This window comes from Cydia amplana, chromosome 8 (genome assembly GCF_948474715.1).
Source record: "Cydia amplana chromosome 8, ilCydAmpl1.1, whole genome shotgun sequence".
NCBI classification, from domain to species: domain Eukaryota; kingdom Metazoa; phylum Arthropoda; class Insecta; order Lepidoptera; family Tortricidae; genus Cydia; species Cydia amplana.
The window spans coordinates 2,508,821-2,534,690 of record NC_086076.1 but is presented as its reverse complement, the minus strand read 5'-3'; the positions used below and the strand labels follow the sequence as shown (position 1 = coordinate 2,534,690).

At 36.4% G+C, this 25,870-nt stretch overlaps 1 protein-coding gene and 1 long non-coding RNA gene across 3 annotated transcripts in view; one reads left to right on the top strand and one right to left on the bottom strand.

Annotated features, from left to right (window-relative positions):
- LOC134649995 (uncharacterized) overlaps positions 1-17,928 on the top strand; it is a 212,145-nt gene extending 194,217 nt beyond the window's left edge. Inside the window, exon 2 of the long non-coding RNA XR_010097019.1 lies at positions 17,853-17,928. This is a non-coding gene — a long non-coding RNA (uncharacterized LOC134649995). The remainder of the gene's footprint in view (positions 1-17,852) is intronic.
- Positions 1-25,870, bottom strand: part of LOC134649957 (glutamate receptor-interacting protein 2) — a 447,504-nt gene that overhangs the window by 92,550 nt on the left and 329,084 nt on the right. The window lies entirely within an intron of this gene.

Genomic DNA, 25,870 nt, shown 5'->3' with positions numbered 1-25,870 from the left:
ATTTCATAACTGATCATAAGAATGCAACAAAGAATAACAAAAGTAAACGACAAACTAATGGAAGACGGAGCAATAACTTTTCATAATAAATGGATGCAGCAGGAAATTTTACAACTATCCCTAGTCGACTCGGATACTTGTAATCTTTTTATAATTTAAATGTAATAAACTGTTTTTAATGGCAACATTTGTTATCTTTTGGTTACGTAAACAGGTTTGCAGTTTCAGCTTTTCTGCATCAACACAAATCAACACTCAACCAACAATCTCACTAAATATTCTTTATAAATTCTTCTTCTCGAAGCAATTGCAAAAAAGTGAGCGGTTGAAAAAAGCTTACTTCAGGGTCCGCTCGGCTACTTAAATCCCAATTTTTTTACTAAATAACATTTACTTAGATTCTAATACATCCAATACTAAATAAACTACTCGCCTTTTTTTCGTTTAACTAGTCTACAATTTTACTGACTAGCCAGTTGATGCGAAGTTTTCGTGGTGGATTTTGTATATTTACCTGAAACAAAAAAAAAAATTGTACATTGTACACGGAAATTGTGAAGTCATTTGGAAACATTCATAGAAAAAACCGGTCAAGTGCGAGTCGGACTCGCGTTTCCAGGGTTCCGTACATTACCAAATTTTTTAAAATGTATTTTTTGATGTGGAATGTGAATGAAATGTCTATAAAAACCCCGTAGGGGTCGGATCAAAAACTAAGTAATTAAGCCCGACTCACGCTAGACTGCACATTTCTAAATTTCTAATAGGTTTTCCTGTCATCTGTAGATAAAGAACTACCCATTTTGTGTATTTTTACAAATATTTAGTTCCAGTAGTGCTGAGATAAAGGGGGGGGGGGGATGATCGGACAGACAGACAGACGGTTTCCTTTTGAGGTGCGGAACCCTAATTAATCGATAAAATCTTTTTATCGATTTTGAGGGTTAAAATATATTTCTACAGTCAGCAGAAGTATAGACAAGCAGGCGAAATGCGAAATGACTTATTGATGCTCTTATTCTCTTGACAATAGTTAATGGTGTCATCAGATTTGAACATCTTGTCCGCTTAGCTACTATTAGCTTCTTAGTGAATCCTACTTATTTACCTAAGTGAGGAAAAAGTGAAAAAGTCTACATACTTTTGTTTGACAAAAGGTAGACATAAATGTACCTAACTAATAGATACACGTAGTGTATTACAGGTAGTTTCAAATTCGAACCCGTTGCAGAAACTAATGCGAGGTCGGAACGAGGCCATTTAACCTGTAAGTACGATTAAAGCCTGCGTAAGACGGTTCTGGTCCCTGTAGCTTTGTTAATGTACTCTATGCTTTCAGTCCTGTTAACTTATTGCTGTTAACTTATTGAGAACATACGGATTGTATACTTAGGACGCGTCTGCTGTAATAGATCATTCTCATTTTTCTCATACAATTACTTACGTGGAATCAATCACTTCTTTCATAGTGTGTAAAAACTTATTGATCTTTGTAAAGCATTGGATTGCGTGGACATTATGGTGTGTCAGTAAAGGCCCGAAATCCAGCGCGGGAACGCTGCCTGCGTGATGGGCACCTTACCAAAGGCGCAAAATTTTGATAGGTATTTTTAATTTTTTAGCTTTAGTATTAGTTGTACTTAATTCTAGTTTTATATTCATTTTATAACACTTATTGTGCAATAAATGAGTTTTTGCCCGAAATCTCATCAACTCATATTTTAGCAATACAAAACAAACACAAACAGTTGTTGTAAATAAATCCCAGGACAGCGGGAATATAGTCAAATTAGGAGTTCCACAGGGTCCTCTTTTTGGTCCATTCCTGTTTTTATTTAAATTAAATTTCGTACAGAAAACTGCATAATTTCAGGGACATATTATGGTCGCCTTATTTTGCGGCTGGGTGTACATTAATGGGACTACGTGCATAAAAATGAGAAAATACTTTTAAGCTGCGTTTCGTTACGGCTACAATTATTGGGCTGCAGTTACTCCTTGTAAGATACCTCAATATAACAAAGACATATTATCCCATCGCACAGGGAAGTTTTACATTGCCCTTATGTTGTTCGAGCACTAAAACTGCTTTCATGGCCTGCGTAGAAAGTGTCAATGTAGTAAAATGCCATAATCCAACGCACCAGCTCGTTTTTCTCTCCCGTATGTTACTCGAGCACTACGCCTGCTTCCATGGCCTGCGTTTCGTTACTGCTACATTTATTGGGCTAGTTATGTTCCGGATAATGAACCGACCCGGACGTATGAACGCGGCCGGTTATCATCCGCACAATGCAGCCACGAAACGTTTTAGATTCAAATTGTTGAGTTGAGATAATGTTAAGTAAGTTTAGTTATTTGCGTGGTGTTTTTAGGGTTCCGTAGCCAAATGGCAAAAAACGGAACCCTTATAGATTCGTCATGTCTGTCTGTCTGTCTGTCCGTCTGTCCGTGTATGTCACAGTCACTTTTCTCCGAAACTATAAGAACTATACTGTTGAAACTTGGTAAGTAGATGTATTCTGTGAACCGCATTAAGATTTTCACACAAAAATAGAAAAAAAACAATAAATTTTTGGGGTTCCCTATACTTAGAACTGAAACTCAAAATTTTTTTTTCATCAAACCTATACGTGTGGGGTATCTATGGATAGGTCTTCAAAAATGATATTGAGGTTTCTAATATCATTTTTTTCTAAACTGAATACTTTGTGCGAGAGACACTTCCAAAGTGGTAAAATGTGTGCCCCCCCCCCCCTGTAACTTCTAAAATAACAGAATGATAAAACTAAAAAAAATATATGATGTACATTACCGTGTAAACTTCCACCGAAAATTGGTTTGAACGAGATCTAGTAAGTAGTTTTTTTTTAATACGTCATAAATCGCCTAAATACGGAACCCTTCATGGGCGAGTCCGACTCGCACTTGGCCGCTTTTTTAATAGAAGCTAAGGTTTTATTCGACAAAATCTACTTTAATTAGTGTGCGTGTGCACCTGTATGTATGTGTAGATAATTTAATGTTTTTATTTTTATTCATTAGCAGCTTTTTTGTAACTTTAACCGTTTTTCTAAAAACAATGAATAACTGTAAAATGGATCACAAACCTGGGGAAAGGGAGGAGGAGGGGGACATTTACTATCATTAAGTTTAAGTCGCAAAGTTTTTTTAAGTCAGCTTTGTCTAGGTATACAATATTTTTAAATAATTTTAATATTTTAAATTTAAAATAAAAATTAAATCAGATCAAGATGCAGATTATAATTAAGAATATAATGGATTACAATAAATTTATTTATATATATATTAATTATCCCGCCGCTGCCTGAATAGCAATTCAGTAGGTTCATGTGAATCGTACATTACTCCGCTAGTCTGTAGGGACAGACCCGATCACTTGAACGACAGGGAGGCTGTAGAATCGGTCCATTTAGACTAATTACGGTCTAGGGTCACCGCCAATTAAGAAATAGGAATGGGAAAGGTAGCCCTAATGTCGAATTGATGATTAGGGTTACCTACTATAGCTTTTTGATTCTGAAAGACGGAATGAAAACCAATTAAATCCATTGATTTAATTGGTTTGCATTGATTTAGTTTATATATTACTTATCTTTATCTTAGGGCATTCCCTAAGATAAAGATAAGTAATATATAAACTAATTTTTAAAATTCGTTATTCAATCATTTTCAATAAAAAAGACACGTCAAGATTGTTTACCTTAATGCTAAAAAAACGAACTATAATAATGGCAGTGACCAAACGAACGGTCGAGTCATATTTTTGCCCGAAACAGCAAACCTCGTCAATTTTTTATGATATCACGGTAAAAAAGGTATTTCTTACGGATCCTTACACAAGTTTTCTTAGTTTTTCACGGAGTAACCCGGGCAATTTCGAAGAAAAAGCTCCCTCTTTACGTAAGTTGAAGGTTAAGTAATATCCCGAAACTAACGGGCCAATTCGAGTTAAATTTATGTGATCTGATTCCGATACGACAATTGATCTGTCTGTGTCATAAGTGACGTTTTTGGTTGAAGAAATGTCACTATTAACATTGACAGATCAGTATCGTATCGAAATCGGATTGCACAACTAAAACTCGAATTGGCCCGTAAATATTAAGGGTTCTGAATCAAGGAAGTAACCTAATGGAAAAACTATTTTTGGGTTCGGGATAGATAACTGGATATTAACTCGTAACGAGTATACAATTTTTCCTATTGCCACAGATAAAAATAATGTCTAATACAAAATTCGGAAAGGTTAGCAATCATTTTACACACGTCAGGGGCCTTAGCATGATGTCCTTATTGCGATTCTGTTTAGGACCTAAACTGAATCGCTAAAAGACGGAGCTATATAAGTCGCATAACTCCGTCCCTTAGAAAATCAGTTTAGGTCCTAACCAATGATTTATAACTCAAGATAGGTTATAGGCGTTCCAAAATTGAAGCGCTTACCTTGTGACAAATTGGACAAGTTGCCTTTAGTCGCGGCTGGACAAGCGAGAAATGTGCACGTGCTAACGAGCTCCCGCACACCGAAAGAGAAAGAGACGACCCTATGTTTAACAACGAGTGTGACAAAGATGGATGGAATGAGAAAATTAATCAAAAATAACAGATTTCTTCGTAGGCACAGAAATAAATATGGAAGTATTTTTTGTGCACCTCAAGTATGAGTATAACCTATCTATGGTTATATAATATCATTGGTCCTAATAACCAGAATCGCAATAAGGACATCATAGTAAGGCCCCTGAGGTGATTAGGTGACTTACCGAAGAAAAATTGACAATAAATAAGCACCGCATTTATTGAAGAATGTAAAGAGAGGGCAATAGAGAGTACTTTCTCCCGTACCTATAGTGAAAATCTCATACGACAGCGCGACGTGGCGTACGCGTTTGCGTTGTGTCATTTTGTATAGGATTTTGAGTTTCCAAAACCATTCGCTGGGCGCGCTGTTCAAAATCCCATACAAAAATAGACATAACGCAAACACTCGTCATGCTATCGAATGAAATTTACACTAGGGGTTCTAGAGGTGCTATTCCCGGGGAGCGAAACCATTTAGAACTCCGTTAGCGCGATGTAGGAAATATATGGTGCTTGAAAAAAGGTTGCACTCTTTGTATGGAAGTAGCTCTACTAACGCCATCTGTTAGATCTTGTGGCAAGACGTTGACAGTGAATTATTTCTCAGTTTTATGAGTAGATAATTCCTTCGCCTACCTGCAAAAATTGTCATGTTTTGATGGCTCTAATTTTTTTTTTCTATTATTAATAACTAACTTAAACATTAATTATATACTCCTAATTTTTTTCATTATATAAGTTTGTACCTTAATGTTTGATTTTCAGCTAACTTTGTAATAAATCTATAAGATTTTTGTTTATAACCAAATCAACATACATATTTGTATGTAGGGTAGGGGTGTTACCCTAATAACTTTGCTGATTGTACATGTATGTACGCGTGTACATATTACCTATGCTTGAAACAAAACTACTCGAGCGTCCTTTCACATTCACAACAACAAACCCTTATTCCATTACCCATTATGTCTAGAGTTAAAACTAAATGTTCACAAGTGCGTATACAAACTTGGAAGATATCCTGTCCAAAGTAATAACTTTCATGGAGTTAATTAAAGTTGTACGAAGATTATTCAGTGATTTAATAGACCCTCGTGCTGTAGTTTAGAAATTAATTATACAATTTAATATGAATTAGATATAACTGGGTGTTTTGGACTTTAGGTTTAAAATGGTTTTGAAATAGCGTCAATTACCTCTAACGTTAGGTAACCCTTTAAAGGATGACACGCTAGACCAGGCCGTGCCCGGGCTGAGGCGACCGACTTGTCATGTTCTATGACGGCTGATCGGTGATCACGTGGTGCTTCCATAGAAAACGAAGCGCCGGAAGCTCCGGCCCTGCCCCGGCCCGGTCTAGCGTGTGTCATTCTTAAATTAAGCTCCTATTTTGTAAAAAGTCATCTATTACTGCCTTAAAATTTTGTTTAAACAGTCCAATCATCCGAGGATAGGTTGCTAAAATTAATATACATTACCCTGGTTTGCTTCAAGCTACACTGAGAGAAAAATCATCACCAGGAATTAAAACTGTGAAACTACCACGGGCCCGTTTCTCAAAAGCTTGTCACTTGTAATACAAGCGGATGTCACTTTTTGACAGCTTTTGTTTGTTAGAAACACTTGTATTACAAGTTACAAGCTTTTGAGAAACGGGCCCCAGGTTACTGTTAGGTTAAAGGGCCCACGGATTACCAGTCCGCCGGACGATATCAGCTTGTCAGTTCTTCGGAACTTTCACCTGCGATTAACTGACAGGGTGATACAGTATCTTCCGGCGAACTAATAATAAATTATAACCACCTGGCTTCTTAACCAATTTAATATTATATACCTACCTGTAGACTGTTGTGTTGTTATGTAACTAACCGCCTTCATTTAGATATAAATAGTTGTAAATATGAAATGTACCTAACTGACGTGTAAAACTATGTTTTATAAAGGAATAAATGAATGAATGAATGAATGAACTGGGCCCCTTTAGGGTACTGCTATCCTATCTAAAGGAGCCCACTGATTACCAGTCCGCCGGACGATATCGGCCTGTCAGTTAGAACAAAAAGTTGACATTTCCGAACAACTGACAGGCCGATACCGTCCGGCGGACTGGTAATCAGTGGGCCCCTTTAACTTTGAAAAATATTTCTCCTATTTTTCAATTGCCAAAAACGCTTTCGGTCAATCGAAACACCGGATCAAAAATGTTTCAAGGATACTTACGTATTGTATTGTCTTTATTACGATATACATTAAAATAGAATTCCTTTCAAAACTGTGCGTACAGTCTGACTGCAAGCAACAATACGACAGAAATGTCTAAGAGTTAGCATATTTCTGAAAGCTACTTGTTAATTAATAGCCAGTTGACGTCAACGGGGAACAATACCATGTTGTTTTCATTGTATACCGAGAGCAGGGGGCCGATTTTTGAAATTCGACCGCTCGATTTCGCGTATTTCGTTCAGTAATATCTCCACTACTAGTCATGTAAATTCTACTAATAGAATTGAAAACGAGTGGTCAATACCACTAGATTCCCAATTTCTATCGCTCGTATTTCAAAAATCTGCATTTCGCCGTTTTCCATCGATTTTCGAGTGACGAAATCGAGTGATCGAAATTCAAAAATCGGCCCCCAGGCGACTTTTCGCCTTTATAATCTGTTATGGCCACAAAAAACTTCAAAACGCTTGAAACTTTTAGTATATGACTGATGATATAAATGATATTGTTATTAATCTCAAATATATACTTATAATAAGACATGGGCTGGGCCGGCCATGTCTGCCGCATGCACCCACAGAGGGCCAATCACGACTTTATTTGATTTTTACACTTTTAATAAAAACATATTTTTACAAGAAAACCTTTGAGTGGTCACTAGTATATGGAAGGAGCATAGGAAGTCCCTAGTGTCCCTACCTGTCAAGAAAATTTGCCCCACGAATTCCTATGTCTGCTTATATAATATAGCGCTGGTCTTCCGTGGATTGGTATTGAAAATGAAAAATGTTTATTTGTGTTAAAGAATACAGGTTAATTAAAAAGGTTGAGATCTCCTATAGTGTGTGTGTGTGTGTGTTTATGTGTGAAGTTATGTTGAATATACGAGTCCTTCGACGTTTTCATAATTTAGGTATTTTAGCCATTCAGACACTACTTTTTTAGGTACACAATTATACTGGTCTACTTACGAGCGCTCGCTAAGAGAAAGAAAACATCACCACTATCACCAGGACCGTTATTAAAGGTAAGAGGTACCATCTCGCCTAAGTTTTCTTTTCTCCTTCCTTTGAAGAAAATCACGAGGTTTTTCTGAACAAATCTACTTCAACGGTAACACAATTAGACTTCTTAGTGCAACTGTAAGGAAAAAGGAAACTTCAGAGAAAATAATACGTCTGTGGTATTGTGAGTTGATCAACCGTGAAAAGAAATTGTTTTTGATCACAAAGGTATTAATATAAATATAAATAAGTAAAAAAACTACTTGGTATAACAGATTTCTGTGAATCTTTTTATAGCAACTTTACGAGTAAGATAATGATCTTATAGAAAAGTTATTATTAAGTATATCTTATATTAAGTGAAGGAAAATTACGACTATCTTCATCTCTTTCACTTTAACGAGCATTAATGAAATGTATGAAAATCTTATAAACTGAAAAAGATTTCACATATTAAAGAAAAAGTAATGAAGCCCTCCAGTGGTGAAGGCCGGATAAAATATAAAATAAAATAATATTTAATAAAATAATTTGATTTGTTCCCAAAGTTGTGTATAAAAATCTTGTCAAAATAAATGGATTTACAGCAAAATTCAATAGGGTTCATTGCGGCACTAATGAAGCTGCGAACGTCAATTTAGTTTTATCAAGGAAATTGACAGATACAGCGACGTCAGCAACACCGCATTAGGGTAACATTCCATTTCTAACCGCAGCTGCACTACTGGTACTGAACGCGTCGCTGTTACTGTCAATTTCCATAGTAAAATGAACAGTAGTGCAGATGTAGTTGGAAATGGAATGTCACCTTTAGTAACACCTACAGCTGCAGTTAACAACGAAGTCCACCTTAAAACTGGAAATACTTATAAAAAGGATACCTCAGTTTTACCGCAAATATTCCAATAAACATTGCGCAAACACGGTAAAATTCCTCTATTTTCTAGAATGTAAAACGCAGCACTATTTACGAGTCTCCGAAGGGATGTTATTATCAATTTCACTGGAAATGCTCTCGTCAGTAAAACCAGTAAGAATCCCTCGTGTAAATTTAATTCGATAGCGTGAGCGTTCGTGTTTGCGTTATGCCTATTTGTGCATAGGATTTTGAAAAACGCGCCATGCTCGTTTTGGAAACTCAAAATCCGCTATCGAATGAAATTTACACTAATAAATAGGAGTATGGAAGGCCAATCTCCAGAAATGACGGAGTTATGGAGTAACAAACATTAAAAAACAAAAAAAAAACATTCAACCGAATTGAGAACCTCCTTTCCAGATTTGGAGATCGGTTAAAAATAGCCCACTTAAAAAATGAAATGCTGTCAAACTAAGTGTCGCATACTATCCACTTTTATTGATGATTGTATTTCTGTCCTAACACGAATCTGCCATAAAAAGAATCTACCATAACCAGAATCTGCCGTAACCAGAATCTGTCCTTAACCGAATAAAGGGTTTCTTTCTATATCTAATATTTGACGTATTTTAAAGTTCGAATATGGCTGCTAGAGAGTAAGTAAAGAGTGTTCTTCTGTCGCGCATAATCCAATAAAATACCTAACCAGTAGGTACCTAGGTTACCTCAAACCACAAGTCCGCAGGAACCTACATTTCATGCTCGTTTAAATTTACTACCACATACAATGTTGTGTGATTTATTATATTGTTTTCGAAGTCTCGCTCCGACGTTGTGAAACAAAAGAAAGGAAGCAGTATTTCAGATATACGGAAATAATGTGAGACGAATTGTTTTGTCTTTTAAACCGTGTTGAACAAAAGATGGAGTAATAGTTTTTTACGTCACCCTAATCCCGTAATCTCATCACTTCCTGGCCAAGGCCAGACGTAAAACTTTAGACAATCCACGGGCGGTAATTCGTAAAGCCCTAGATCACATATTTATGGCACAAACACCTGTGATCTGGAGCATTCACGAATTCTCCTCCCTGGGTATGTAATGTACTACCTATATTATATTTTTAGTAGCCCATTTTATTAAGAGTTGTACACACCACTTAAAATATTATTTCTACTTAGAATCACGATCTTTACTTCTGCTTGTTTGGTGATGTGTTGTAAATTTAGGTATGTTGGAGATTATGAGACTGAGAAATACGATTAAAAATTTAAATTACAGAAACTAAGAAATTAAGACCCAACGTGCTCCAAAAAGACCACTACCTATATATTATTACATGTTTTTAATTCAATTGCTCATCCATAAATAAGGACATTAACACAAAGTCAGATAGCTAATACGGTACATATTTTAGCCACGACAGCCAATCCGCAAATCCTCCGTCTGTTTGCGATATTAAACCAAAAGTTATGAAATTTTAATCAAATTTGTTCGCGTGGAGCCAGAGCAAACTGTTACTGGAACAAACTGGAACCGGAAATAAAAAACAACATTTCTTTATGAACACGAACTCTCGAACGGACTCAATTCTATCTATATCATGGGGGTTCTGTACGCCTAGTTCTGGCGTTCAAAAGTGCATGGACATGTTTCAACCGTAATATTAAGGCATATATTACGGTCGACATCTATCTATTCATTTTTCAACGCCACTGTTCATTTAATTCGATGGCTTGATGGACGAAGTCACATTTTGTATTGGGTTTTGGTACGCGCCAAGCGGGACGTTTTGGAAACTAAATATCCCATAGAAAATGAGACACTGTAAAACATTACCAATAAAATCCATATAAACACTATTTATTAAATAATTATCATTCAAAATCATCACTTAAAAGTTAATTCTACCAGTCGACGTAGATAAGATACTCAAAATTTACATGAAATTAGGTACTTTACCACTTTTGTGGATAAAATGCACCTTTCTCATTCTTGAAGAATAAAGAGAACCAATGAGCTTGTGTGGTGAAATTACAGTACATATGGTGCTACTTTACCGCCCTAGTGCGGTAATTACCACAATACGTGCTTCTGTCGAACATTTAAAGGGCCATAATGTTCTGTAAAACGTTGTATAATGTGCACGTTGTACACGTGAGAAAAGGTAATTCGCAACTCGTCTCGATTTAAAACACTCCCTTCGGTTGTGTTTCAATTTATCGCCACTTGTTGCGAATTTCCTACTTTTCGCACTTGTATCGTAATGTACTTACTATTTTTCTCCTGAAATGAAAACTATTTTTAACCTTATTGAACAAAACCCTAAAAAAGCAGCGGAACCCTAAAAAACTAAGCGATCTTGTTTACAGAGCTCGCACGCCGGAAAAAATTTACAACACTTGGCCGCGACAGGCACTTCGAGCGTGCATGATAAAATCACCACGCTACCCGTGCAGGTTTAAGTCCCTTATCCCAATAGCAATAGAGTTAAATATACCTTGTTTTGATGGAAGAATAAGTGGTGGAGGTTTAGGGATGCCTCAGTAATAAACTAATATCATTTAACTATATCTATTACAATAGTGTTAGAGTTCAAATTGCCTTGTTTTGATGGAAAAATAGATGGTGGAGGTGTAGGGATAGTAATAAACTAATATGAGATTTCTCGCCTCGTCGCGTATTGGAGTGTTTGTTCGCTTGTTTTCGATGGTTTTATTGGTTTAATGGGGTTTTTTAGGGTGTGACGCGGGAAATCGCAAGTCGTATGAGATAGTAATTTATTAGACCGTGAAGGAAATATTATTATGGAATATCTGACAAAACATATAAGGCCATACATATAAAACGGGACATTTTATCGACTTTCAGACATACCTGGCGAGGTAAATATGTTACTTAATATTTTGGAAGTTTTGTTATTATACTGAACATTATTTACTACGGGAAAAACTCCGAAATTACGAAAAAATAATTCCTTGCAGAAATTAAACACGGAGTGAAAAAAAAAATTCTACATTTACCTTCATGAAATTTAATACGAAGTATACAAATTTATGTTTCATTGTTTCTCCTCGAACTAAATCCGATCTCTCTTAGTTTTTCTTTGGATGTCATTCATACATCTTTTGGTTCACTGACTTTCTTTTACCGATTAGACTCATCCATTTTGTGACGCACTTTGTCTCTTATTTGTGGTCCGTAGGTTATACACGTAACGTTATCTATGACTAGGGACCTTAATGTCGATGGGACTTACGCCATTACTAACGATGCTCCGATATTAATACAATGCCGCGCGACGCTGTGCGGCGTAAGCGCCATCGACAATAAGGTCCCTTATCATAGGTAATGCCCTTATCATAGGTAATAACCTTATTTTGCTAAGCCCTATCCGGGTCCTAGTAGTTATGTACCTATATGCCTACCTAGCATTAAGTTGCATGTGCCCACTGTACCTACTTGGTTGCAAATAAACATTGAAATTGAAATTGAAATGCCCCATATGTCCATAAATAAATTTCAGGATCACATTACGAAAAAGGACTGCGACTATATTTCTTAAAATGGGCAACAGTGAAGCAAAATTAACACAGCCGGCCATGTCGACCTAAAAACCAAAATGTACTCGTAAATTAAGCAATATAAGCAAACCGATGGTTTACAACTCCTGAAATCCCGACGCTCCGATCGCATCCTAAAACCAGTATAAACTAGCGGCCTGATTCTAATTTCAACATACGTACAAATTAGATTTAGATACGATATGATCGGATCTAGATCAAATTTTTGATTTATATTAAAATTAGAATCAGGCCGTAGAACTTCGTAGAGGGGCAGCAATCAATCATAATTCCGCTATAAATTGTATCAAAGGATTCATGGGCGTACTATTCAAACTTTAGGATTTGTAATAAGTTTTAGTATAATTTTATAATATCTGGGAAACCGAGCTTTGCTCGGAAAACATATGAAAACTCAAAAATGCGCGTTTTCCCAGATGTAAAACCTAGCTAGATCGATTTTTCGCCCCCCAAAACCCCCATATACATATAAATAAATATACAAGAATTGCTCGTTTAAAGGTATTACATTTTCATAATAAAAGACACAAACAAGTGGCGAACGTAGGGTACCTACTTACTCGTATATAAAAACTTTCTTTTACTTTGAAACTATTTTTACGCTGCTCTTTTTTGTGAATTCAAATAGCTGGGAGATATTGGTAGAATACATTTTCCAATAATAAACCCTACTTAGAATTCCTACTTATCCCTGCTAAGTGCTAATATTATAAATGCAAAGTAACTTGGTCTGCCTGTCTGTTACCTCTTCACGACCCGATTATGATGAGTATAGACAAAAGTTTGAGACCGAGGAAGGACATAGGATAGCTTTTATTATCATCCCATTCAGACAAAGTCGCGGGCAGAATAAGTTTTCTATATGTTAATGGCGTTATTTATAAACGGCTGCTAACTTAATCAGTTGATGATCATCGATTGTCCCTATCTGTCGTTTTGTCATAGAGAGGGACAAACGATCATCAGCTTATTAACTTAGCAGACGTTTATGAAGAAGAGGGTAAGTATATAAATCTTGAGACCATTTTACGCTGGTTTTATATAATACGAACTTGCTCGTTCTCATTTGGCGAGTAGGAATATTTAGCCTGTTTTCCTTTTTACCCTAAAAAAGTTCACATAAATGTGATTTATTTGTACACAGTCGAACAACCCAAAGGTTATTATTGCCATTGTTTTTTAGCGCATTGCTTCAGCCAAACTATTATACATTACCACCCAAATTATTATTAAGCATTTTTATTTCTGTTTTTAAGTAAGTAGCCACGCTACTATATATAAATTATATTTAATTATAAACTGACATAGATGCAGAAAAAGCGATCAAGCTCTCCAGTGGGCTAGGCCGGAATCGAGCCAGCGTTTTCTAACCCTAACGCCCTGAGTTTACCGCGAAAACCGAATTTCGCAAATAGTGGGCATTTTTCGCTGTTACTCTAATTACGCCTTCATTGGAGTAAAAGAGAAAGATCCCCGCAATTTGCGAAATTCGGTTTTCGCGGTATCCCGTCAGAACACTAGGCCACCCGGCCATGGTGGTTTCCGTCCCAAATTCTCTAGTATATGATGCAATCTTTGAAAGGCCTTTGACCAACTCTAACGGCCCGGCGACGACATTGCGTGACCGGCGGTGGCGGCAGCGGCCACCATAGGTTGGAGACACAGCAGCTATCGGATCTTTCGTTCCCACTTATGGTTGCCGCCGACGCCGCCGCCGGTCGCGCAATGTCGTGGCCAGGCCATAAAGCGCGAACAGTCCTAGACGAATCCCTTAAGGGACCCACTGATTAACAGTCCGCCGGACGATATCGGCCTGTCAGTTAGAACAAAAAGTTGACAGTTCCGAACAACTGACAGGCCGACATCGTCCGGCGGCCTGGTAATCAGTGGGCCCCTTTACGCCGATAGCGAGAGATTTTTGAAGTCTTATGCAGATTTTTTACGTGCTATAAGTTTTAGTGGCTAGGGTCTGTGCGGAAAGAGAAGAGTCGTGGAATGTATGCGGCCCAATACATTCCACAACTCTTCTCTTTCCGAACAGACTCTTGTAGTATACCGACTTTTCACAGAACTCTTTAAAACTGTTGGGGGAGACTGTATGTCAGCCTTTACGGCTGTCTGTCTCGCCCTTGCCCCCGGACCAAGATGGCGTCTAGTTAGTAAGATAAAAACACAAGGAATACAGCATTAATTAATTGTTTAACATGCGTTTTTTTTTTTCAAGATTTTACAACTCTATAATTCGAATTTCAGTCATGGGACGGATTTTTTTTTGGCTTTCCAAACTTAAATGACATAATACGGTTTGTTAAGTTTTATAAATAAAGGGGTAAGACACTCAAAAATAAATAACACAGCCGCGGTAGCTTTGGGAATAGTTCCAAGTTCTTTTGGTATTTCATTGTAACATCCACATTTACATACACTTCATCTCACACGAATAAAGACCTATCTCCCTACATTCTCGTAGGCACTTACACTCATGTCACACTAAGCATAGGAAATGTATGGAGTATTCAATTATAAATGTTGTATTTGTGTAATGTAATAAAGGATGACAAGTATTTAGGAAGAGTTTTTGCTATCTGAATTGTTAGAGTTTGTTGGAACCCTTTTGGAGAATAACATTTTTGTTATATTTATATCAAAATAGACGTCGCTATTCTCAGTTAGGGCCAATTTTTATTGTGTTGTCTATTTTTGTAAAAAAAACGTAATGTTCCGTTGAGTTACGAGAAGATCACACGTTTTTGTAACTCGGCCGAAGATTTTTCTAGATGGCGGTGAAACTGCGCTTGTGCCAAATTTGATCGCTGTGTGTTTTTCAGGATGATCCTATCGCAGAGAAAATTTCTACACATGTGAGAAAGAGTAAGGGATGACTCACGCTAGGCCGGGCCCGGGCCGAGGCGTCCGACATGTCATTTTCTATGACGGCTAATCGGCGATCAAATGGTGCTTTCCATAGAAAACAGCATCGGAAGCTCCAGCCCTGTCTAACGTGAGTCATCCTTTAAAAAATGAGTTATAAAAGAAAATGTTCATAATATAAATCTATAGTTTGTGAAAGGGCTGTCTCATTTCAAACATAGACAGAGAGAATCATATATACTATCTTTGTCTTACACTACTACTAGCACCCAAAAGAAAAGAATGAGTATAGTTTTTTTTGTTCTTATTTACTGACAAATTAGTTTGACCAACTGAGATTATTAGGAACTTTCAGTATGACCTAATTTCATACAAAACTGCACGTGTGTTTGCATAAAAAAGGGTTAGATAAAGACAAAACACATGCATTTCAAGACAAAAAAGGACAGAAGCAAATCCAAGTAGCTTTGAGAATCTCTCCAATATCCGGCTCGTTGCGATTCCGTTTGAAACTATTGGAAGTGGAAAGTTGAAATTTGGCACAAAGAACGGCGCTGATTACGGGGAACTTGGACGGTTGTTTCGCGGATTATTTTGCTGGCACATAATATATACTCGTATTCAACAACTTTTTCACACTTATAAACGATTATGCATAACCCGGCTATAATAGACAGAATCCGTAATGAATATAAGTGGTAGCTTCAAGGTTGCACCATGCAATCGCAGACAAACTTACTGAAAACCGCCTTCATTGGTATGGCCTGCACGTTAAACGATCACGTAGTACAAGTAGCCCTCAATCTACCAGAGGCCGCAAGAGGCCACAGCCACCCGCCATATGGTGGTAAAATATAGAAAGAGACCTCAAGAAAGCCCCGCCCCAACAGACAACCCAAGATCGTAGGACTTGGCGCAGAACAGTGAGGAGACCTGACCCCAAATAATGGGACCAGGAGAGAACGATTATGCATATCATCATCACCATCATCATATCAGCCTTTATCGCCCACTGCTGAGCATATGCCTCTCTTCTAGTACGTCACTTGTCCCGGTCCTGAGCTAATCTCATCCAGAAGTGACCCGCATCTTCCGAATGTCGTTCACCCAACGAGCCAACGGACGCCAGGCACTCCTTTCGTCTGAAAGCGGCCACCATTCCGTTAACATTTTGATCACTCTGCCTGGCAACATTATGCATATGTCGGAGGCCGATCGTAAGATCAGGCAGATCGTAATGTTCCTGTGTAATGTTTTGACGATAGTGACATTAAACCAATATAGGTAGGATAGGTTCGTTAGGTTGCTTTAGATGCCCGAAGGGCAAACTGCCCAGAAATAGGAACGGATCAAAGATTTTCACGTTTCACTACGATATGCCTAGGAAATTCACGATATGCATCAGGCTTACGATCGGCCGCCGACACATATACGGGTATTGTGATTTACGCTTCAACCAATGAGTAGTATAATATATAGGACAGCTCCAACTCAAAACATTGCATTTTATTTGCCAGTAGTTGGAAGATGGTATGTGACGAATGTAAAGGGGTATGTAGGCGATGGAAGATCGTCCGTCTTCAGTTAGTATTTAAGATTATTGTTATTGTATAACACAACTTTATGTTAACGTTTTAGGATAAGTAATAATCATATTGTATGCATTCCACAGTGCCTTAGTGTCTCACTGTAATACTGTGTAATATGTTTGAATAAATAAATAAATATAAAATAAAAAATATTTTCAGCATTTTTTTGATTTCAAAGATGCTCACTGGTAAATCGACGTAATGTCTACACTTATGTTACAAAATAATAATTTATTATGAAGCTATGTTTCTAAACAAATACACACCACACACTCACAGTTTTAAAGTTCTTATATCCTCTAGCCGCCCTATAAAAGGGTCTCTCATCCCATTCTATTTTGAATATTTATTTTGATAAATGAAAATTGCATTTGGTTTGGCAAGTTTTGATGTAGGCTACTAGATAAAATATAATAAAATCAAATATCATTTTTTATTACCTATATTACGAATCATACAACTTGTAGTATGGACAAAACAAGTAAATTGCGTTTTTGTCTGTGAAATATAGCGTTTATGTATATAGTTGCCATACAATATTTTTTTGGATGAAATGTAAGGAATCGAATGGTAAAGGTACCTTTTATCGTTTTTGGAAGTTAAAAAAAAAACTTAAATTTTGAAACTTTCAGGTCCTATATTTTTGTAATTTTTCAATATTTTATTTTAATATCCACATTATTGTGATAAATTGCTCGTTTGCTATCTATTTTACTAGATTTTGTTATAAAATTCAACATGTGTCATCATCCCTATATTAATATAAACTTCACCACGTCACGACCATACTATATATTCCATCTATTTATAGGTAATCCAACGCGCACGTCACGTACATAATGACTTAACCGAGACGTGCATAATCGCTCTTTTATTTCGCCATCTACGTAAATCGGCCGAACTCCGCCTTAACAACTTTTTGATAATGATGACGGGCCTTTACCCTCTCGTCGAGGGTAAATTTACTGTCGTATAAAGTAAATGCACGTCTTTTGGGAGGAAAGTTACGTCATATTTGCTTTTTAGGGTTCCGTAGCCAAATGGCAAAAAACGGAACCCTTATGGATTCGTCATGTCTGTCTGTCTATCCGTCCGTCTGTCCGTCCGTATGTCACAGCCACTTTTTTCCGAAACTATAATAACTATACTGTTCAAACTTGGTAAGTAGATGTATTCTGTGAACCGCATTAAGATTTTCACACAAAAATAGAAAAAACACGATCAATTTTGGGGGTTCCCCATACTAAGATCTGAAACTCAAAAATTTTTTTTTCATTAAACCTATACGTGTGGCATATCTATGGATAGGTCTTCAAAAATGATATTGAGGTTTCTAATATTATTTTTTTCTAAACTGAATAGTTTGCGCGAGAGACACTTCCAAAATGTTAAAATGTGTGTCCCCCCCCCCCCCCCTGTAACTTCTAAAATAAGAGTGTACATGTACATTACCATGCAAACTTCCACCGAAAATTGGTTTGAACGAGAGTCTAGTAAGTAGTTTTTTTTAATACGTCATAAATCCCCTAAATACGGAACCCTTCTTGGGCGAGTCCGACTCGCACTTGGCCGCTTTTATTAGTTAAGTACAAACAATTCAATTCAATTAAAATACTTATTTATTTCAAACTCTGGATTCATAAAAATATTAGTTTTAGGTACAATAGTAAGATTTTAAAGCAATAATATGAGACAATCTTAGTGCAAATTTCATTCGATAGCGTGACGAGCGTTTGCGTTTGCGTTAAGTTTACTCTTGTATGAGATTATGAACAGCGCGCCAAGCGGGACGTTTTGGAAACTCTAGATCCCATACAAAATGACACTTAACGCAAACGCAAACGCTCGTCACGCTATCGAATGATATCTACAATAGGGATTCTGATATATTCTCGAAACAAAATCAAACCCATTACTAACCCATTTAAACGTTCTGCAACGCATTAAATGTACAAACTTCAACTATAAACAAAATACGATCACGATACGTTGCAGCCACGCAGCAATTCTCATGGGTGCTTAAATTATGGCCCTGGTAACTGCACTGCCGTGCAACGTGCAATATTATTGAAATAGGAAATGCAGCCGTATTAAAATTTGCCACCAAGTGTACGCGAGGGAAGATCGACATTATAGTTCGCAAATGTACAGTGGCGGACATTTGAACGTTAAGTTTGATAGCGTTGGTTGTGATATTAGAGAGTAAATAAAGAAGACTTACAATCTATGCAACGCAACTTACGTAAAGAATCGCCATTATTGTAGATGGCGCTAAATATTATATTCATTTTTAGAATTTGCATATGAAAATTGTCACCTTGCTGCTATTTGTTTCAAGCTTTTATTTAACTTGCAATGTTTGTATGCATGTATGTTCGAATCAAATCTTGCAAGCTATATCAGCCCCACTTCCCATTATTCGATTGAGCTGAAACTTCATATGTGACTGTAAACTTCATATAATGATATGAATATTTGCTATTCACTGTAGAATTTGGGTAGCGATGGTTCTTTGACATTTAGAATATCGAATATTCATAGATGGGCCTAAAGAATAATGATAAAAGACTCTTCTGAACTCTAAGTACTAGAAATAAAGTAGAATTTTACTAATGATCGTGCCAAAATCGGTCGGCTGTAATGCGACATGCGATTGAGGAAAAAATGTAAGCTGATAAGTTTCACTTTAAAAATAAAATTGACTACTAAAGTGTTATTCTATGGAACTTGCTAACTATGTAAACAAACCGCCATATGAAAACTGTCTCTAAATGTCATTTTACTAGTGACTTTTGTTTCTATGTAAACAAGTTCCATAGAATGACACTTTAGGTACATATGGCGGTTATCCGTCTTGAACATTAACTAGTCTCATATGTGTGTCAAAGCCAACAAGTGCCAATATAGTACAACATCATCTAATTAAAAACGATCTCGATGGTTCATCGAAAGAGCTTCATACAGTTAGACTGAGGTGATCCTAGCCTAGAAGTGTTGCTAAAGATAGAAGTCTTGGCGCGAGCTTATCAAACCACCTCCCATCATAACAATCACCCAGTATGACAATAAGTTAAAAAAACATCTGTCAATAGAATCGCAATCTAACGCACGTCATTTTGCGGAGGACTTCCACCTTCAGTTCGGTCCCACATTTCAACTATCATCTGACAAATCTTATTTCACTATAATTGATTGATAAACTCAAAAACTAGGTACTGAGCGGATTTACATGCGGTTTTCACCTATCAATAGACATTTTTGAGGATGTTTTAGGTGTATAATTTGTTAAGTTTTTGTGTAACCAGTGCGAAGCCGGGGCGGGTCGCTCGTCCAAGAATAAATGTTATATTTTCTTTGAAAAAAGAAAACGTGGTGAGGATACAGTTGTAAACTTTTACTTTTCAAGGAATATGTCGTTGTCCAGAGAGTAAATATTTACTGAGTATTGTTACACGTACATGTCCGACGTGTCAGTCCCCAGACGCATCATAGCAAAATACAATTTGAATACAGCATTTCTAGGTTGGCTTAGTTGAACTTCACTGTAATGTTGACCAATGCTAGTCAAAGTCCAAAACTAATAATCTGTTTGACTAGCAAATTCTGGGAATGACTTACTAAATCAAACTCTACATCGTCAAACGATTAAATCCAATTTGGAAATAATAGTAAATGGATGATAATAAGTCAAGTTCTGTTTTCATTCTGGGGTCCATTTATTAAGCGAATGTGTTAGGGAGGGGAGGGGGTCAAGTCAAATCTCACTAAATCCCACGCGGGGAGAGGGTGGGTTTTGGCAAATATCACATTTTTTCGGGCATAGGTAATATAGTGTTAAATTAAGAGAATCAGATTAATTTAAAGTAAAATATGTTTCTAGACTAAATTTTGCCAAAATTGGACAAAAAAGAGTCTTCTTCTTTATATAAAAATCCATGGATAGATGTAAAATGATGACTGATGATGAAGATGATGATGAATGAATGATGAATGATGATGTGTGATGATGGCGGGTTGACCTTTTTGCTGCTGAAGCTTTTTGCAGCGACTGGCGGAAACATACAACAAACCGTAATAAGTGGTGGAAGAAAGGGGAGGCCTTTACCAGCAGTGGGACACAAAAAAGGCTATATAAAAAAAAGATATAAAATAATTTGGTATTTAATAAATTAAATTATCCCGCTTCGACATTACCCCAATGCACCATCCATATACATATATTGTGATTTCCATATGAATAATGTTCGCGTATTAATATGTTCGACATTACCCCAATGCACCACATCCATATATATTGTGATTTCCATATTAATATGTTCGCGTTCGCGTATCCATCTCTGCAATATTTATCAGCCGTTTCACCGGAAGTTGCGTGTAAGTAAAGCAAATATGGCTGCCGGAAGTGGGTCGTAATTCACGCCGCGGCGCCCGGTCGACTTCCGGCGCCTGATTCTCTGGCACAGCCTCCCCAAACGATTTAAGTAGCTTACGTATTTCCTATTATCGATAATATAAAAATGTGTATTTTTAAGGCTTGAGTTTTCGTTGAAAGGCTTTTCTACAGATCTTCTTTTTCCTGGCTCCTTCCCATTTACTTGGGGTCGGCCATTGACGTATATCTCAGGACAGGGCTTACGGGCAATAAGAATGGCGCATGAATGGGACCAGTACAGTAGTGTGACACCGCTACAACGCGATTGGTTGATGAGTTCGCATCACGCGCGCGATTAGTCGCAACTAGTTGCGATACTACGATTAGCTTGAATTAGTCAGTGCCACCGCTGAACTAGTGCCATTTTTAGTGCCCGTAAGGCCCGTCCTAAGATATACGTCAACGGGGTCGGCCCTTCTAATCGTTGTCGTCTCTGGTCTTAAGTTTCCATCCATCATATATTTTCTTACAACTGTCATCCAGGCTTTTCTAAAGATAATGGCTAAAAAGTTTTTACCTCACTTTTGTGTTTCGATGATACTTACTTATTCTTCAAGTACTACCGTTTACAATTTTCATAAGAGTATAAGGCTCATACAACTCAAATCACACAAACTCGACCTTTCTAAGGACCTTTCCCAATGTCGGCATATTTTATGAAAGCCGTCATGTACTTATATTATCGCTGGCGAATGAATTTAGTACAAATCGGACCACTGTCCGAATCCTATTACGGTTTATAAAGGATAAGTCGATCCCGAAATGGTTTTACTCGTATTTGACAACAATGTTTTATTAAGATAAACGCCGTCTTTTGTACCCATGACTTCTATTTCATGAATAATAAAATATTGCGTAGTTCGATCAGTCTATTACCAAAGAGAATTTGAAATTACTGCCAAAAGTAAATTTACTGCCATCTTTCGATAGAAGATTGGAACGCCATTTGACTATGATCCTTATTAATTTTGTTATTACACTGATATATTATATATTGTTTATTTGTTAAATATCAAAAATTACCAAAACATGAAATACTGTTCATCAGGGTAGTTATACTACCCTTAAAAAAGTACCTATGTTCATATATAGGTAGGTACATACTCGTATGATTCTTCTACATCTATATATATAAATGCAAGTGTCCTGACTGACTGACTGACTGACTGACTGACTGACTGATTCATCAACGCAGAGCCGAAACTACAAAAGCTAGAAAGTTAAAATTTGCACACTAGGTTGCATTTATAAAGTGTACAAGAGATAAGAAGCGATTTTGAAAAATTCAACCCCTAAGGGGGTTAAAAAGGGGATGAAATGTAGTATGGGGTTCAAGTTTTATTTTAAGCTAGGAATTTGAAACTTTGTAAAAATGTATTATATTAAAAAACAAGAAAACTAATTTCAGCGTTTTCGAAAACTCATCCCCCAAGGTGGTGAAAAGGGGGTTGAAAGTTTGTATGGAGATCAAATATTTTTGTGAGTGTGGGACTTGAAACTATGTATGTGGGTATATTATTATAAGACAGGAAAAGTAATTTCAGCGTTTCTGAAAATTCATCCCCCGAGGTGGTGAAAAAGGGGTTGAAAGTTTGAATCCATTCAAATGCTTTGAAACTTCTTAGAAAGGCATAATAGCCGATTACAAAAAAAAGTAATTGTGACGTTTTAGGAAATTCAACCCCTAAGGGGGTTAAAAAGGGGATGAAACTTTGCCTTGGGGTGCAAATTTTATTTTAAGCTAGGACCTTGAAACTTCGCAAAAAGGTATTAAATTAAAAAACAACAAAACTGATTTCAAGGTTTTTAAAAAGTCATCCCCCGAGGTGGTGAAAAAGGGGTTGTAAGTTTGTACGGAGATCAAATATTTTTGAGAGTACGGGACTTGAATATTTGTATAAAGCCATATTATTAGAAATCAAGGAAAGTAATTTTAGCGTTTTTAAAAATTCATCCCTTAAAAGGGTTAAAAAGGGGATGAAAGGTTGTATGGGGTTCAAGTTTTATTTTAAGCTAGGAATTTGAAACTTTGTATAAATATATTATATAAAAAAATAAGAAAACTAATTTCAGCGTTTTCGAAAATTCATCCCCCAAGGTGGTGAAAAAGGGGTTGAAAGATTGTATGGAGATCAAATATTTTTGTGATTGTGTGACTTTAAACTTTGTATATGGGTATATTATTATAAGACAGGAAAAGTAATTTCAGCGTTTTTGAAAATTCATCCCCTAACAGGGTTAAAAAGGGGTTGAAAGTTTGAATCCATTACAATGCTTTGAAACTTTTTAGAAAGGCATAATAGCCGATTACAAAAAAAGTAATTGCGACGTTTTAGGAAATTCAACCCCTAAAGGGGAAAAAACGGGGATGAAACTTTATCCTGGGGTGCAAATTTTATTTTAAGCTAGGACCTTGATACTTCGTAAAAAGGTATTAAATTAAAAAACAAGAAAACTAATTTCAGCGTTTTTAAAAATTCATCCCCCAAGGTGGTAAAAAAGGGGTTGAAAATTTGTACGGAGATCAAATATTTTTGAGAGTGCGGGACTTGAATCTTTGTATTTGGGGATATTATTAGAAGACAGGAAAAGTTATTTCAGCGTTTTGTAAAATTCATCCCCTAACAGGGTTAAAAAGGGGTAGAAAGTTTGTATGGAGTTCAAATTTTATTTTAAGCTAGGAACTTGAAACTTCGTAAAAATATATGTTATTAAAATACAAGAAAACTAATTTCAGCGTTTTTGAATATTCATCCCCTAAGGTGGTGAAAAATGGCTTGAAAATTTGTATGGATATCAAACATTTTTTCGAACGCGGGACTTGATTCTTTGTATTTCGGGATATTATTAAAATACAGGAAAAGTAATTTCTGCGTTTTGTAAAATTCATCCCCTAACAGGGTTAAAAGGGGTTGAAAGTTTGAATCCATTACAAATGCTTTGAAACTTCTTAGAAACGCATAATAGCCGATTACAAAAAAAAAAAAATTGCAACGTTTTTGGAAATTCAACCCCTGAGGGGGTTAAAAAGGGGATGAAAGTTCGTCTTAGGGTGCAAATATTATTTTAAGCTAGGATTTTGATACTTCGTAAAAAGGAATTAAATTAAAAAACAAGAAAACTAATTTCAGCGTTTTTAAAATTCCCCCAAGGTGGTAAAAAAGGGGTTGAAAATTTGATGAAACTTTGCCTTGGGGTGCAAATTTTATTTTAATCTAGGACCTTGAAACTTCGCTAAATGGTATTAAATTAAAAAACAACAAAACTAATTTCAGCGTTTTTAAAAATTCATCCCCCGAGGTGGTGAAAAAGGGGTTGAAAGTTTGTACGGAGATCAAATATTTTTGAGAGTGCGGGACTTGAATCTTTGTATAAAGCCATATTATTAGAACCCAAGAAAAGTAATTTCAGCGTTTTTAAAAATTCATCCCTTAAAAGGGTTAAAAAGGGGTTGAAAGATTGTGTAGGGTTTAAATTTTATAAAATAAAATTTGTAACCTAGCTACGAATTTGTAACTTTGTAAAAAGTTACTTCATTAAAAGAGAAGAAAACTAATGTCAGCGTTTTGTCAAAATTCAACATTTAAGGTGGTGAAAAAGGGGTTGAAAATTTGTATGGAGGTCAACATTTTTTTTAATGCGGGACTTGAATCTTTGTATAATGACATAATTATTATTAGAATACGAGAAAAGTGATTTCATCGTTTTTAAAAATTCATCCCCTATAAGGGTCCAAAAGGGGTTGAAAGTTTGTATAGGGTTCAAATTTTATTTAAAGCTAGGAACTTGAAACTTCGTAAAAAGGTATTTTATTAAAAAAACAAGAAAACCTATTCAGCGTTTTTAAAAATTCATCCCCCGAGGAGGTTAAAATGGGGTTCATCCTGGTAGAATGTTCGCGATCCCAGGACGCCTCCCCAAACGGCATATTGTGGGAAACGCCGGTGTGGGTTTAGTGGGTAGGCTCCTTCCCTTTTTTCATAACTGAAAAGAGCTGGGAGGCGAGTCCCATATACCCCCCATTATGGGCCCACGTCGGGGCCAGGGGGACGATGCGTAACAGCATTCTCACATTGACAAAAAAAAAGGTTAAAATGGGGTTGAAAGTTTGTATGGAGATCAATTATTTTTGAGAGTGCGGGACTTAAATCTTTGTATAAAGCCATATTATTAGAACACAAGAAAACTAATTTCAGCGTTTTTTAAAATTCATCCCATAACAGGGTTAAAAAGGGGTTGAAAGTTTGTATAGGTTATAATTTTGTTTAAAGCTAGGAACTTGAAGCTTCATAAAAGGTAACAGAAAAGAAAACTAATTTCAGAGTCTTTGATAATTCATCCCCCAAGGTGGTGAAAAGGGGGTTGAAAATTTGTATGGAACCCAAATATTTATTTGAGTGCGGGACTTGAATCGTTGTATAAATGCATATTATGTATTAGAATACAAGAAAAGTAATTTCAGCGTTTTTAAAAATTCATCCCCTAAAGGTTAAGAGTTGGACTTAAACAGGGGTTGAGAGTTGGTAGAGGGTTCAAATTTTATTTAAAGCTAGGAACTTCAAACTTCGTAAATAGGTAGTTAGGTAGTAGGTTTTATTGAATAGTGGACTTGAAAATCTTTTAGGGGTTGAGTGAGATTATATCGAGAACAATTTTATTTAGTTAGGGGCTTGAAACTTCGTAGCCAGGTTGTGAAAGACAAA